Here is a 12,428-nt window from a genome sequence, read left to right as displayed (position 1 = left end):
CCCTGAGCTGCCGGCTCCACCCTGGTCCCCTGAGCTGCCGGCTCCACCCTGGCCCCCTGAGCTGCCGGCTCCACCCTGGTCCCCTGAGCTGCCGGCTCCGCCCTGGTCCCCTAAAGGGCCGGCTCCACCCTGGCCCCCTGAGCTGCCGGCTCCACCCTGGCCCCCTGAGCTGCCGGCTCCACCCTGGCCCCCTGAGCTGCCGGCTCCACCCTGGTCCCCTGAGCTGCCGGCTCCGCCCTGGTCCCCTAAAGGGCCGGCTCCACCCTGGCCCCCTGAGCTGCCGGCTCCACCCTGGTCCCCTGAGCTGCCGGCTCCGCCCTGGTCCCCTAAAGGGCCGGCTCCACCCTGGCCCCCTGAGCTGCCGGCTCCACCCTGGTCCCCTGAGCTGCCGGTTCCACCCTGGTCCCCTGAGCTGCCGGCTCCGCCCTGGTCCCCTAAAGGGCTGGCTCCACCCTGGCCCCCTGAGCTGCCGGCTCCACCCTGGTCCCCTGAGCTGCCGGCTCCACCCTGGTCCCCTGAGCTGCCGGCTCCGCCCTGGTCCCCTAAAGGGCTGGCTCCACCCTGGCCCCCTGAGCTGCCGGCTCCGCCCTGGTCCCCTAAAGGGCTGGCTCCACCCTGGCCCCCTGAGCTGCCGGCTCCGCCCTGGTCCCGTTAAGGGCCGGCTCCACCCTGGTCCCCTGAGCTCCCGGCTCCGCCCTGGTCCCCTGAGCTGCCGGCTCCACCCTGGTCCCCTGAGCTGCTGGTGCCGCCCTGGTCGCTGCCTATTCACCCTAAACCGCCCATTGTCAGCCTCCAGGGCGCCCACCCCTTGGGTTTTCTTTCGCTCCCCGCCCTCCCTCCCTCCCTCCCTCCCTCCCTCCCTCCCTCCCTCACTCCCTCAGTTGGACTGTCTGTGTACGGCGCGAGGACGCACCTTTTGAGGAGGGGTGTACTGTCAGGGTTATGTTTGTTTTTGATCTGTTTCCCTGTTTTGTTCATGTCTGAGTTTCACATTTTCCTTTGTTCAGTTTCCCGCCTTTGTTCAGTTTCCATGGTTACCGTCATTATTAGTTCATTGGTTTCTGCTGTGTGTCATTTATTAGCTCGTTTCAGTTTGTTATTTAAGCCTCACCCTTGCCTTCACTCTTTGTCCAGTCTCTGTTATGTTGAGATGTGTTTGCACTGCCTGTTTGCTTGCTTTTTTTAGTAAGAATTAAACTTATTAGTGTTTTGTGAGAACCTGAGTCTTCTGTCTTCAGCTTGCCACTGCATGCCACATTACACTCTGCAACCGCAATGCCCACCTAACCATTACATGGTTTTGAGAGAAAAACAAAGCAAACTTAAGTATGATTGAGTACCTGCAAAACCAGCTACAGAATCAGGCCATCTAACATGAATGTGGGAATTTAGACCCACAATTGAGGGTGAATAACACTTCCCACCATCACACACTCAGCGTCAGTCATTTAGTTCCGGCACAAAACTCCCCCTAATACATCCTTAACTTATCTGAAAAAACAATACTCAAATGCTGACAGAACAAAAGCATTAAATGACAATTATATAACCAAAACAATTCAAGATTGTAATGATTTCATGGTGGTGTTGGTAATAAAAATATTTGCATTCATTATTTTCAATTAATTAATTACTGGATTTTGGAAACCCTATCATTGATCAGCAACTCAGTATATGGTGGTTGAATTTAAGTGAAGTTTAAAATTAAAAGTAAATATGTACAAAATATAAGTAGGTTATGCCAATTTCAATGGATACTGGTTAGTAGGATTCATTAAGATACAAAAGACCTGAATAACTGAAGACAAAATGTGGCCAGCTGGGAGATCTTCAACTCAACAGCTCAAAACCACACAAGCCATTTCCTTTGTCATGTCTTTCTCACAGTCACTGATACATTCAAATATCTGATAACATCAGAGCATCTGTAAATCAACTTGAATCCTGCTGATGCATCACAAAATAGTTTTAAAAACAGTACATCTCTTCTGAAACTGGTTCAAATGAAATTATGACAGCTACCTCCTGCATTTCATGAGACAATGGACAGCACATTACATTATTTTAATTCACTCTGATTGGCTGAAGCCTTTAAAGTGGCTAAAAATAAGTGTGTGTCAGCAACGCATGAGTTGTTTGTCAAATGTTGCTTTTTAGTTGTGGGGTTGTTGAAGGTTTGAAAGGTGTGAAAACACTGCAGATCAGGTTCACACAAAATAATCATTTACTCACCCGAAGTTCATGTCATTCCATTACCTCACTGTCTGTATGGCGTTCTTACTTCTATGAAACACTAAACGAGCTAATTTAATACCTATCATGTTAGGTGAATTGAGTACATTGGCATTTTATTGTGACCAGGGTTGGAACAGAGAGACATTTCTTATTCGGATCCATTTTCATTATAATAAATACAAAAATAATGAAACCCAATGACTTTCGGTCTGATTCTTGTGCGTGAAGTGTTCCAAATCCCATACAAAAATACAGGTTCTTTTATAGTCAGTCAAACAAAGTACATGCAGTGTAGACCGATTGCAAAAAAAAATATATATATTTTAATGAGTCAGTTCTTTTTTGTCAGTCAGAAACATACAGTACAGTGCATCCAGTGTAATGTGAACTCCATGAATGTGTGGGTTCTTTTATGTGAATCACATAATCATTTACATTGTAGTAGGCTATTAGATACACATTTTTGTTTTGAATTAAATGTTACCATATTCTTTTAGCTTTATTGTTTAATGTAGCCTGTAATTAAAGCCAATTAATACAAACAATGTTTTGAGAGATGAGAAGATATGTGGTGAAGCTCTCTGAGAACCAGAGAACATGGTTTGAACTTTAATATGTGCTAATGTTTCACCATCAATCAATCATATCAAACAATTCATAAAGGTCTTTTAAAATGACAGTCTGAGAATTAGAAAACAGTTTTTGAATCTTTATTCTTTGAGGTTGCAGTGGCATAAATGAGTCACAAGGGGGTCCATTTCATTTCGGTTTTTCATTTCATGATTGGGTTTCCCAGTCATTTTTCAGAGTTTCAGAGTTTGAATGACGTGGGATTTATGCTTCTGCCATTTCCTAACCATTAAGATGATGTTTTGAAAAATGCATGTTGCATTTTAGGCCTATAAACATGCAGTAGAGAGACAAGTTTGTATTTGCCACAAATGAATGGCAAATAATTCGATTTTGACATGTGTTTTGTACATATTCCATGGTAGTACCATAATATTCTTGGATTATGATGGCACATTTCATTTCAGTGCCATGGTATAACTATCTAATACCATGAGTGAACCATGGCATAAAGAGCTGCCAACTCTCACACATTCACCCACCGTGAGACTCACGCGATTGACACTTTTCACACGCTCTCACGCCACACATCCAAGGTTACTTAATATCTCAGCTCTCATATTCTGTCACTTTTATTACGAAATTCAAACAATAAATACCGTTTTGGCGCTTGTAAATGTGACGTGACAGATCCCTAGCGGCACGTGAACCCGATCATCTCTACTAGCTAATAGTAAATAAACACGAACAATGTTGAAAGATAGGCTACAGTAGCCTACAACTTTACCGAAATGTATATTCCTCATACATGATACTGATCAATCAGTGTTTTTCATCCGCGGAAAGGGTCAATAAAACAGTTGGAGAACAATTATGTCACAAAACATTTACCTCAGGAAAGCCATTTAATGACCATAATTTGGGCTAGCACGTTAGTTGGCTAGAAAAAAAGAGCTATAGAGAGTATTTTGCTAAATATGTGTACTATATTACGTATTTATTATATTTTTACTTGACATTTTTTATTTTACTTTAAGTAAAGTTGTTATTATATATTATAAAAAAAACGTATTATATTTAATTTGAGTTATTTTTAACCTTAAATAATACTACCAGCCAGGCACGGCGCCAGGATTCCAGTTTTGGATGGGCCAGACCAATTGTGGGTGGGCCTTAAATTAAAAACGTTAAAAATAAAAAATAAAAAAAAAACGTTATCCAATCAATGCTTAACCTAATAAAAAAATATTGACTAAAATAGCCTACAGTTATATTATCTGTGCGTATACATGATATAGATTTTAATAGCTTGATGCTCTTTTAATATTTTGTTGCATTGTTAAAAGTTTCGGTGCATAGGACAGACCTATCCGCGATCGCTCTCCATGGTTCTGACCAAAGAAGGAATTGGAATCTCCGTTACGCATCATAGGCATCATACCTGGGCTGCATTTTCCGATAACATTGTCTCTTAGCGCGCTACGAAGACTCTTAAGGTATAACTTAACTAAAGGTATACTACCACTAAAGGTATATCATTGCTAGGCGTCTTCAGGGCTATCATCCACTCGCGAGGCAGAGGCGCTGAAAGGCAGAGGCGCTGGCGCCCTCCTAGCAAACGGCGCTGTTTTTGGTAAAACATGATTTTGACGACTTCATTAAGTTTTGTTTTATAGAAAACTCTTTTTAAAAGATTTTCGTTTTGTATAAATTGTATCTTAATTTTGATCAATGTTTTATCAATCAATTGCCCGTATTTAATAAATAAGACAATGTAATAAGGCGCCGGTATACGATCACTGCATGTGAACTGGAAGGCGCCGAAACTCAGCTTGTGCCTCACAGATTTGAGAAATATAGGCTATATATTACAGAAAGCTTGAAATGTCTACTTTTAAACGAAAATATTAAAACCAAAATAAATAGGCTATAGGCTACTCTCTGATTATATAATCCATATGAAATGTGCATTTCTCTCTGGCGTGCATTTCTCTCGGACTCGCATCGTCAACTTCATCTTTGCAGCGACACAGAAAACACCAGTTTATTACTAAACAATTAAATGTCTCCTTGCTAATTTAGACACATTCATAATCATTACTTTACCCGGTTGTGGCAAGCTTTATGCGTGCGGTCATAACGCTTATTATCCTGTAGGCCAGCGGTTCTCAAACTGGGGGCCGCGGCCCCCTGGGGGGCCACTAGATGGCGCTGGGGGGCCGCAAAGAAATTCTAGAATATGAAATTATTTTTAAAAATTATTTTACCTGTATGTAAGTAAGGATTGTCCTATGTGAACTATGATGTATTTAAAAAAAAAAGAAATATTTTAAAAATAATATCAATTATACACAGCACATTACGCTGAAACGTCACCAAACCGTTGAGGTAGGCTACTAGTGAACACAACGACATGAACACGCCGATAAATGCCAAGACTATTTAAAATGGACAAGTTTTTAGATAGAGGATGCAGTGTCTCAGCTGAGAAGGTCACAACAGAAGAGCCCAGCGTGAAAAAAACGAAACTGCGTAAATTTGACGACTCGTACATAAAATATGGCTTTATGGAACATAGTGACGGCAGACCACAGTGCACACTGTGCTTGAAGATTTTATCCGTTGAAGCACTGAAACCATATAAACTCAACCGACATCTCACAACAATTCATCCGGAGCATGCAAATAAAAGTAAGAATTTTTTTCAGAGAAAGAAAGAAGAATACGTCAAGCAAAAGGTACGACTGACTAACATCACGACAATACCTGAGAAAGCACAGCAAGCATCGTATCTTGCAGCCCTGCGAATAGCCAAATGTAAAAAGCCTCACACATTCGGAGAGGAATTAATACTTCCAGCAGCAGTGGATATGTGCCGAGTGATGGTCGGGGAGGAGGCCGCGAATAAGATTAAATCCATACCGCTGTCCAACGATACAGTAAGCAGGCGGATCAAAGACATCTCTTTTGATGTAAAATCTCAACTGACCGAAAGATTACGATCGTGTGAGCAGTTTGCGCTTCAGCTTGATGAATGCACTGACGTTAGTAGTGCTGCGCAGGTATTAGTGTACGTTCGATATGTATGGGACAGTAAAATTATGGAAGATTTTTTATTTTCAAAAGAACTCGAGGGGAGAGCCACAGGTGAGGAAATTTTCAAAATGTTGGACACTTTTATGGTAGAAGAAAATCTGAGCTGGGAAAAATGCGTGTCTGTTTGCACTGATGGTGCGGCAGCAATGACTGGGCACAAGAGTGGAGTTGTCACCCGAATTCAAGCCATAAATCCAAAGATCGCAGCCACTCACTGTATGCTTCATCGTCAAGCACTTGCATCGAAGTTAATGGCACCCGAGCTGCATGATGTGTTGGAAGTAGTAGTAGCGGCTGTCAACTTCGTGAAGTCAAGACCGCTGAAGTCACGTCTCTTCGCAAAACTATGCACAGAGATGGGAGCAGCTCATGATCGGCTACTGTTCCATTCAGAGGTGCGGTGGCTCTCACGTGGAAGGGTTTTAGAGTGAGTGTTTGAACTCAGACGTGAGCTTCATGATTTTTTGAAAGAACATAAACCGGATCTAGAACTGTTTTTTTCTGACCAACAGTGGATGGCAAATAGCCTACCTTGCAGACATTTTCAGTAGTCTCAATGGACTGAATCTGTCCATTCAGGGATGTTATTCCACAATACTGGAGGCAAGTGACAAAATAAATGCATTCAGGAGAAAAATTGACCTGTGGGTACGTAAACTACAAAGAGGCATAACTGACATGTTTCCAAATCTATCTGAATTTTTGGATACAAACTGCATGGCAGTGGACTTCATGCTCAACACCATTAGCAGTCACCTCACCTCACTGAATGAACATTTCAGTCGCTACTTCACAGACATTGACAATATGACTGGGTTCGAGATCCCTTTTCTTGTGATGTGATGGCCAGTGGCCTTAGTGGAAAGGCTGAAGATGAACTTTTGGAACTGTCCAGTGATCGTATTCTCAGGATGAGATTTAATCAGCAGGGCCCAGCAGAATTTTGGCCCACAGTTGAAAAGGAGTACAAGGAGGTTGCTCTTCAGGCCATGAGAATTTTGCTGCCTTTCCCAACAACATACCTTTGTGAGACATCTTTCTCAGCCATGATGGCAATAAAGACAAAATACAGGGCACGGCTTAATGTGGAAGATGACTTGAGAGTTTGCCTGTCCCCAATAACACCCAGAATTGATAAGCTCTGCAAAGAAAGACAGTCTCACCCTTCCCACTGAGGTTGTGTGTACTTGAACAGTGGTTACTAAATTGATGTGTCTGCATTGCATAATTTCTTTTATATTGTAAAAAAGTAGAGCAGAATTTTTTTTGTTTCTTGCTGAAAAAAATATTGCTGAAAAAACAGATTGCTGTTCAAATTGCAAACCAAACTTAAACCACTGTCATTTACTACATTAAAATGTAAGAAGTTTAATGCACTTTTTTACAATCATATGTAAATTAATTTTTCAGTATTCATCTTCTACTATGGACATCATAAATACTGTTCAGTATTCAAAACTTTTATTGCACTTTTCAGACAACATTATTGTTAACTGTCAAAACTATTTTTTTATAACAATTTGTTATATTTTATGAAATGTAGAATTTAACAAATTTTGTATATTCAACATCAGAGACATAAGGCTACAAACAGAATTGTTGTTCCAGCATTGTACAAATTAATTTGTTTTTGGTACAATCTAAAATTTGTAAGTAAAATTGTAAGTTTGAGGATGTTTTCGTCATGAGTTTTCTTTTGGGGGGCCACAAAAGGATTCACCCTACACAAGGGGGCCTTCTCCTGAAAAAGTTTGAGAACCACTGCTGTAGGCTATAGCCTATTTAAGTAATTAAATTAATATAAAGCGGCGATTTGTCCACGAATGGCTTAAATGAACAACTACTAGTCGACTAGAAAAAAAAATTAGTCGGAGGCAGCCCTTATTCCACATATTTTCGAACCAGCAGGCCATTCTGGGTTGAGCGAGCGACCCTGCGGAATGAGTGAGCGGAGCGGAATATTCAGAAATGCGCTCTCCGCTCACGAGCTCTGATCGGAACAAACCCGAACTGTCTGCTGAACTTGCGCAGAAACATCAAAATAGACATAGCCAGCTTTTTAAAATTGTTTTTAAAACTAAACATTTAGACTATTTTAGTACAAACTAGATTAAAAAGTTCGTCGAGACAAACTTTAAGTTGGCTTGAGAAAGTTTGTACCGGAAAGTTTGAAGTTTAAAGTAGTTTGAAGATTAAAGTAGTTTGAAGTTTAATTTAGTTTAAAGTTTAAAGAAGTTTGAAGTTTAATTTAGTTTAAAGTTTAAAGTAGTTTGAAGTTTATAGTTTAAAGTTTAAATTAGTTTGAAGTTTAAATTAGTTTAAATTAGTTTAAAGTTTAAAGTAGTTTAAAGTTAAAAAGTTGTTGGGGGTTTTCTAGTGGGTTGCTAAGGTGTTCTGGGTGGTTGCTAGGCAGTTGCTAGGGTGTTCTGGGTGGTTGCTATGGTGTTGCTAGGTGGTTGCTAGGGTATTCTTGTTGGTTGCTAGGTGGTTGCTAGGCGGTTGCTAGGGTGTTCTGGGTGGTTGCTATGGTGTTGCTAGGTGGTTGCTAGGGTGTTCTGGGTGGTTGCTATGATGTTGCTAGGCGGTTGCTAGGGTGTTCTGGGTGGTTGCTATGGTGTTGCTAGGCGGTTGCTAGGGTGTTCTGGGTGGTTGCTATGCTGTTGCTAGGTGGTTGCTAGGGTATTCTGGGTGGTTGCTATGCGGTTGCTAGGGTGTTCTGGGTGGTTGCTAGGGTGTTGCTAGGTGGTTGCTAGGGTGTTCTGGGTGGTTGCTATGATGTTGCTAGGCGGTTGCTAGGGTGTTTTGATGGTTGCTATGGTGTTGCTAGGCGGTTGCTAGGGTGTTCTGGGTGGTTGCTATGATGTTGCTAGACGGTTGCTAGGGTGTTTTGGTGGTTGCTATGGTGTTGCTAGGCGGTTGCTAGGGTATTCTGGGTGGTTGCTAGGGTGTTGCTAGGGTATTCTAGGTGGTTGCTAGGATGTTTTGGTGGTTGCTAGGGTGTTGCTAGGCGGTTGCTAGGGTGTTTTGGTGGTTGCTATGGTGTTGCTAGGCGGTTGCTAGGGTGTTCTGGGTGGTTGCTATGATGTTGCTAGGTGGTTGCTAGGGTGTTTTGTTGGTTGCTATGGTATTGCTAGGATATTCTGGGTGGTTGCTAGGGTGTTGCTAGGTGGTTGCTAGGGTGTTATGGGTGGTTGCTATGGTTTTACTAGGTGGTTGGTAGTTGTCACAGATGGTTACTATGGAGTTTTTATAGTTCTTAGCATGATCTTGGCATGATTTAGCACTTAACTAATCGCTATTAGCATGTAGCTATTCACTGCTAGCATGTGTAGCATGTTGGAAGTGCTGTTTGCTAGCATGAGTCAAAAGAGCCAAACCTCATCTCTATACGATGTTCTGATACAGAGATATAGGTCTTGCAAAACGGTTGCTAGGGTACTCAGGTTTGGTTGCTATGGAGTTGCTTGGGAGCTGGAAGCTTTAAACTTAAGAAGTTTAAAGTGGTTTGAAGTTTAAAGTAGTTTACGAGTTTTTGAGTTTTGAGTTTATAAGTTTAAATGAGTTTAGAGTGTGTGTGTGTGTGTGTGTGTGTGTTCACACACACACACACACTCAGAGTTTATGAGTTTAGAGTTTATGAGTGTATAAATTGATGAGTTTATAAGTGTAAGAGTTTTTGAGTTTAGAGTTTATAAGTTTTAAATGAGTTTAGAGTTTATAAGTTTTAATGAGTTTAGAGTTTATAAGTTTAAATGAGTTTAAGAGTTCAGAGTTTATTAATTTATGAGTTTAAGAGTTCATAAGTCTTTGAATTCATGAGTTTATAAGTTAATTAGTTTATAAGTGTATGAGTTTAGAGTTCATTAGTTTAAATGAGTCTCATTGGCTAATATAGTATAGAATGGCAGTTTGGTTTAGTCTTCAAGGTATTTTGATTTGAATTTTCGTCGGTTGGTGAGTTTGAATCTAGATTTGAATTTTTTAGAACTCCCCAATGCAAGTCAATGGGAGTTTTTCCGAGTTTTGATCGGCATTTTTAGGAAAACCGTAAGTCCGATCAGTCTGAAAAGATAAAGCAACTCGAGTCAGAATAGTCTGAAGGTCTGAGCCGAGTTTGGAGTATGTAGAGTTAAAGCTCTAGGAGGAGATAGGGGATAAATTTTTAGTAAGAAGAATAATAATAATAACTAGATTAAAAAGTTCGTCGAGACAAACTTTAAGTTGGCTTGAGAAAGCTGGACCAGAAAGTTTGAAGAAGTTAAAAGTAGTTTGGAGTTTAAAGTAGTTTCAAGTTTAAATTAGTTTAAAGTTTAAATTAGTTAGAAGTTTAAAATAGTTTAAAGTTAAAATTAGTTTGAAGCTTAAATTAGTTTAAAGTTTAAATTAGTCTAAAGTTTAAATTAGTTTGAAGCTTAAATTAGTTTAAAGTTTAAATTAGTCTAAAGTTTAAATTAGTTTGAAGTTTAAATTAGTTTAAAGTTTAAATTAGTTTAATGTTTAAATTAGTTTAAAGTTTAAAGTATTTTAAAGTTAAAAAGTTGTTGGGGGTTTTCTAGTGGGTTGCTAAGGTGTTCTGGGTGGTTGCTAGGCAGTTGCTAGGGTGTTCTGGGTGGTTGCTAGGCGGTTGCTAGGGTGTTTTTGGTGGTTGCTAGGGTGTTCTGGGTGGTTGCTATGGTGTTGCTAGGTTGTTGCTAGGGTATTCTGTTTGGTTGCTAGGGTGTTCTGGGTGGTTGCTAGGTGGTTGCTAGGGTGTTCTGGGTGGTTGCTAGGGTGTTGCTAAGCGGTTGCTAGGGTATTTTGGGTGGTTGCTAGGGTGTTGCTAGGCGGTTGCTAAGGTATTTTGGGTGGTTGCTAGGCGGTTACTAGGGTGTTCTGGGTGGTTGCTAGGCGGTTGCTAGGGTGTTTTAGCGGTTGCTATGGTGTTGCTAGGCGGTTGCTAGGGTGTTCTGGGTGGTTGCTAGGGTGTTGCTAGGCGGTTGCTAGGGTATTCTGGGTGGTTGCTAGGCGGTTACTAGGGTGTTTTGGTGGTTGCTATGGTGTTGCTAGGCGGTTGCTAGGGTATTATGGGTGGTTGCTATGGTGTTGCTAGGGTATTCCAGGTGGTTGCTAGGATGTTGCTAGGTGGTTGCTAGGGTGTTTTGGTGGTTGCTATGGTGTTGCTAGGTGGTTGCTAGGGTGTTCTGGGTGGTTGCTATGATGTTGCTAGGTGGTTGCTAGGGTGTTTTGGTAGTTGCTATGGTGTTGCTAGGGTATTCTGGGTGGTTGCTAGGGTGTTGCTAGGGTGTTCTGGGTGGTTGCTATGGTGTTACTTGGTGGTTGGTAGTTGTCACAGATGGTTACTATGGAGTTTGTATAGTTCTTAGCATGATCTTGGTATGATTTAGCACTTAACTAATCGCTATTAGCATGTAGCTATTCACTGCTAGCATGTGTAGCATGTTGGAAGTGCTGTTTGCTAGCATGAGTCAAAAGAGCCAAACCTCATCTCTATACAATGTTCTGATACAGAGATATAGGTCTTGCAAAATGGTTGCTAGGGTACTCAAGTTTGGTTGCTATGGAGTTGCTTGGGAGCTGGGAGCTTTATACGTACGAAGTTTAAAGTGGTTTGAAGTTTAAATTAGTTTACGAGTTTTTGAGTTTTGAGTTTATAAGTTTAAATGAGTTTAGAGTTTAAGTTTAAATGAGTTTAGAGAGTGTGTGTGTGTATGTGGGTTCACACACACACACACACACACACACACTCAGAGTTTATGAGTTTAGAGTTTATAAGTGTATAAATGGATGAGTTTATAAGTGTACACGTTTTTGAATTTGGTTTGTAAGTTTAAATGAGTTTTGAGTTTATAAGTTTAAATGAGTTTACAGTTTATAAGTTTAAATGAGTTAAAGCTTAAGTTTGAAGTTTAAAGAAGTTTAAAGTTTATATTAGTTTGAAGTTTAATTTAGTTTGAAGTTTAAAGTAGTTTAAAGTTTAAAATAGTTTGAAGTAGATAGATAGATGAGTTGATTAGTTTAATTGAGTCTCAATGGCTTATATATTATATAGAATGGCAGTTTGAATTAGTCTTCAAGGTATTTTGATTTGAATTTTCGTCGGTTGGCCAGTTTGAATCTAGATTTGAATTTTTTAGAACTCCCCAATGTAAGTCAATGGGAGTTTTTCCGAGTTTTGATCGGCAATATTAGGAAAACCGTAAGTCCGATCAGTCTGAAAAGATATAGCAACTCAAGTCAGAATAGTCTGAAGGTCTGAGCCGAGTTTGGAGTATGTAGAGTTAAAGCTCTAGGAGGAGATAGGGGATAAATTTTTAGTAAGAAGAATAATAATAATAATAATAATAAGTTTAAGTACAATATCAGAAAGTTGGCTCTCTCAAGCCAACTTAACTAGATGCGAAAGTTCGTCGAGACAAACTTTAAGTTGGCTTGAGAAAGTTTGGACCAGAAAGTTTTTTGCTAGGCGGTTGCTAGGGTATTCTGAGTGGTTGCTAGGCGGTTGCTAGGATATTTCTGGTGGTTGCTAG

The sequence above is a fragment of the Abramis brama genome, assembly GCF_963993115.1.
Source record: "Abramis brama genome assembly, chromosome: 21".
In the NCBI taxonomy this organism is placed as follows: domain Eukaryota; kingdom Metazoa; phylum Chordata; class Actinopteri; order Cypriniformes; family Leuciscidae; genus Abramis; species Abramis brama.
Note: the sequence above shows the minus strand (reverse complement) of the source record.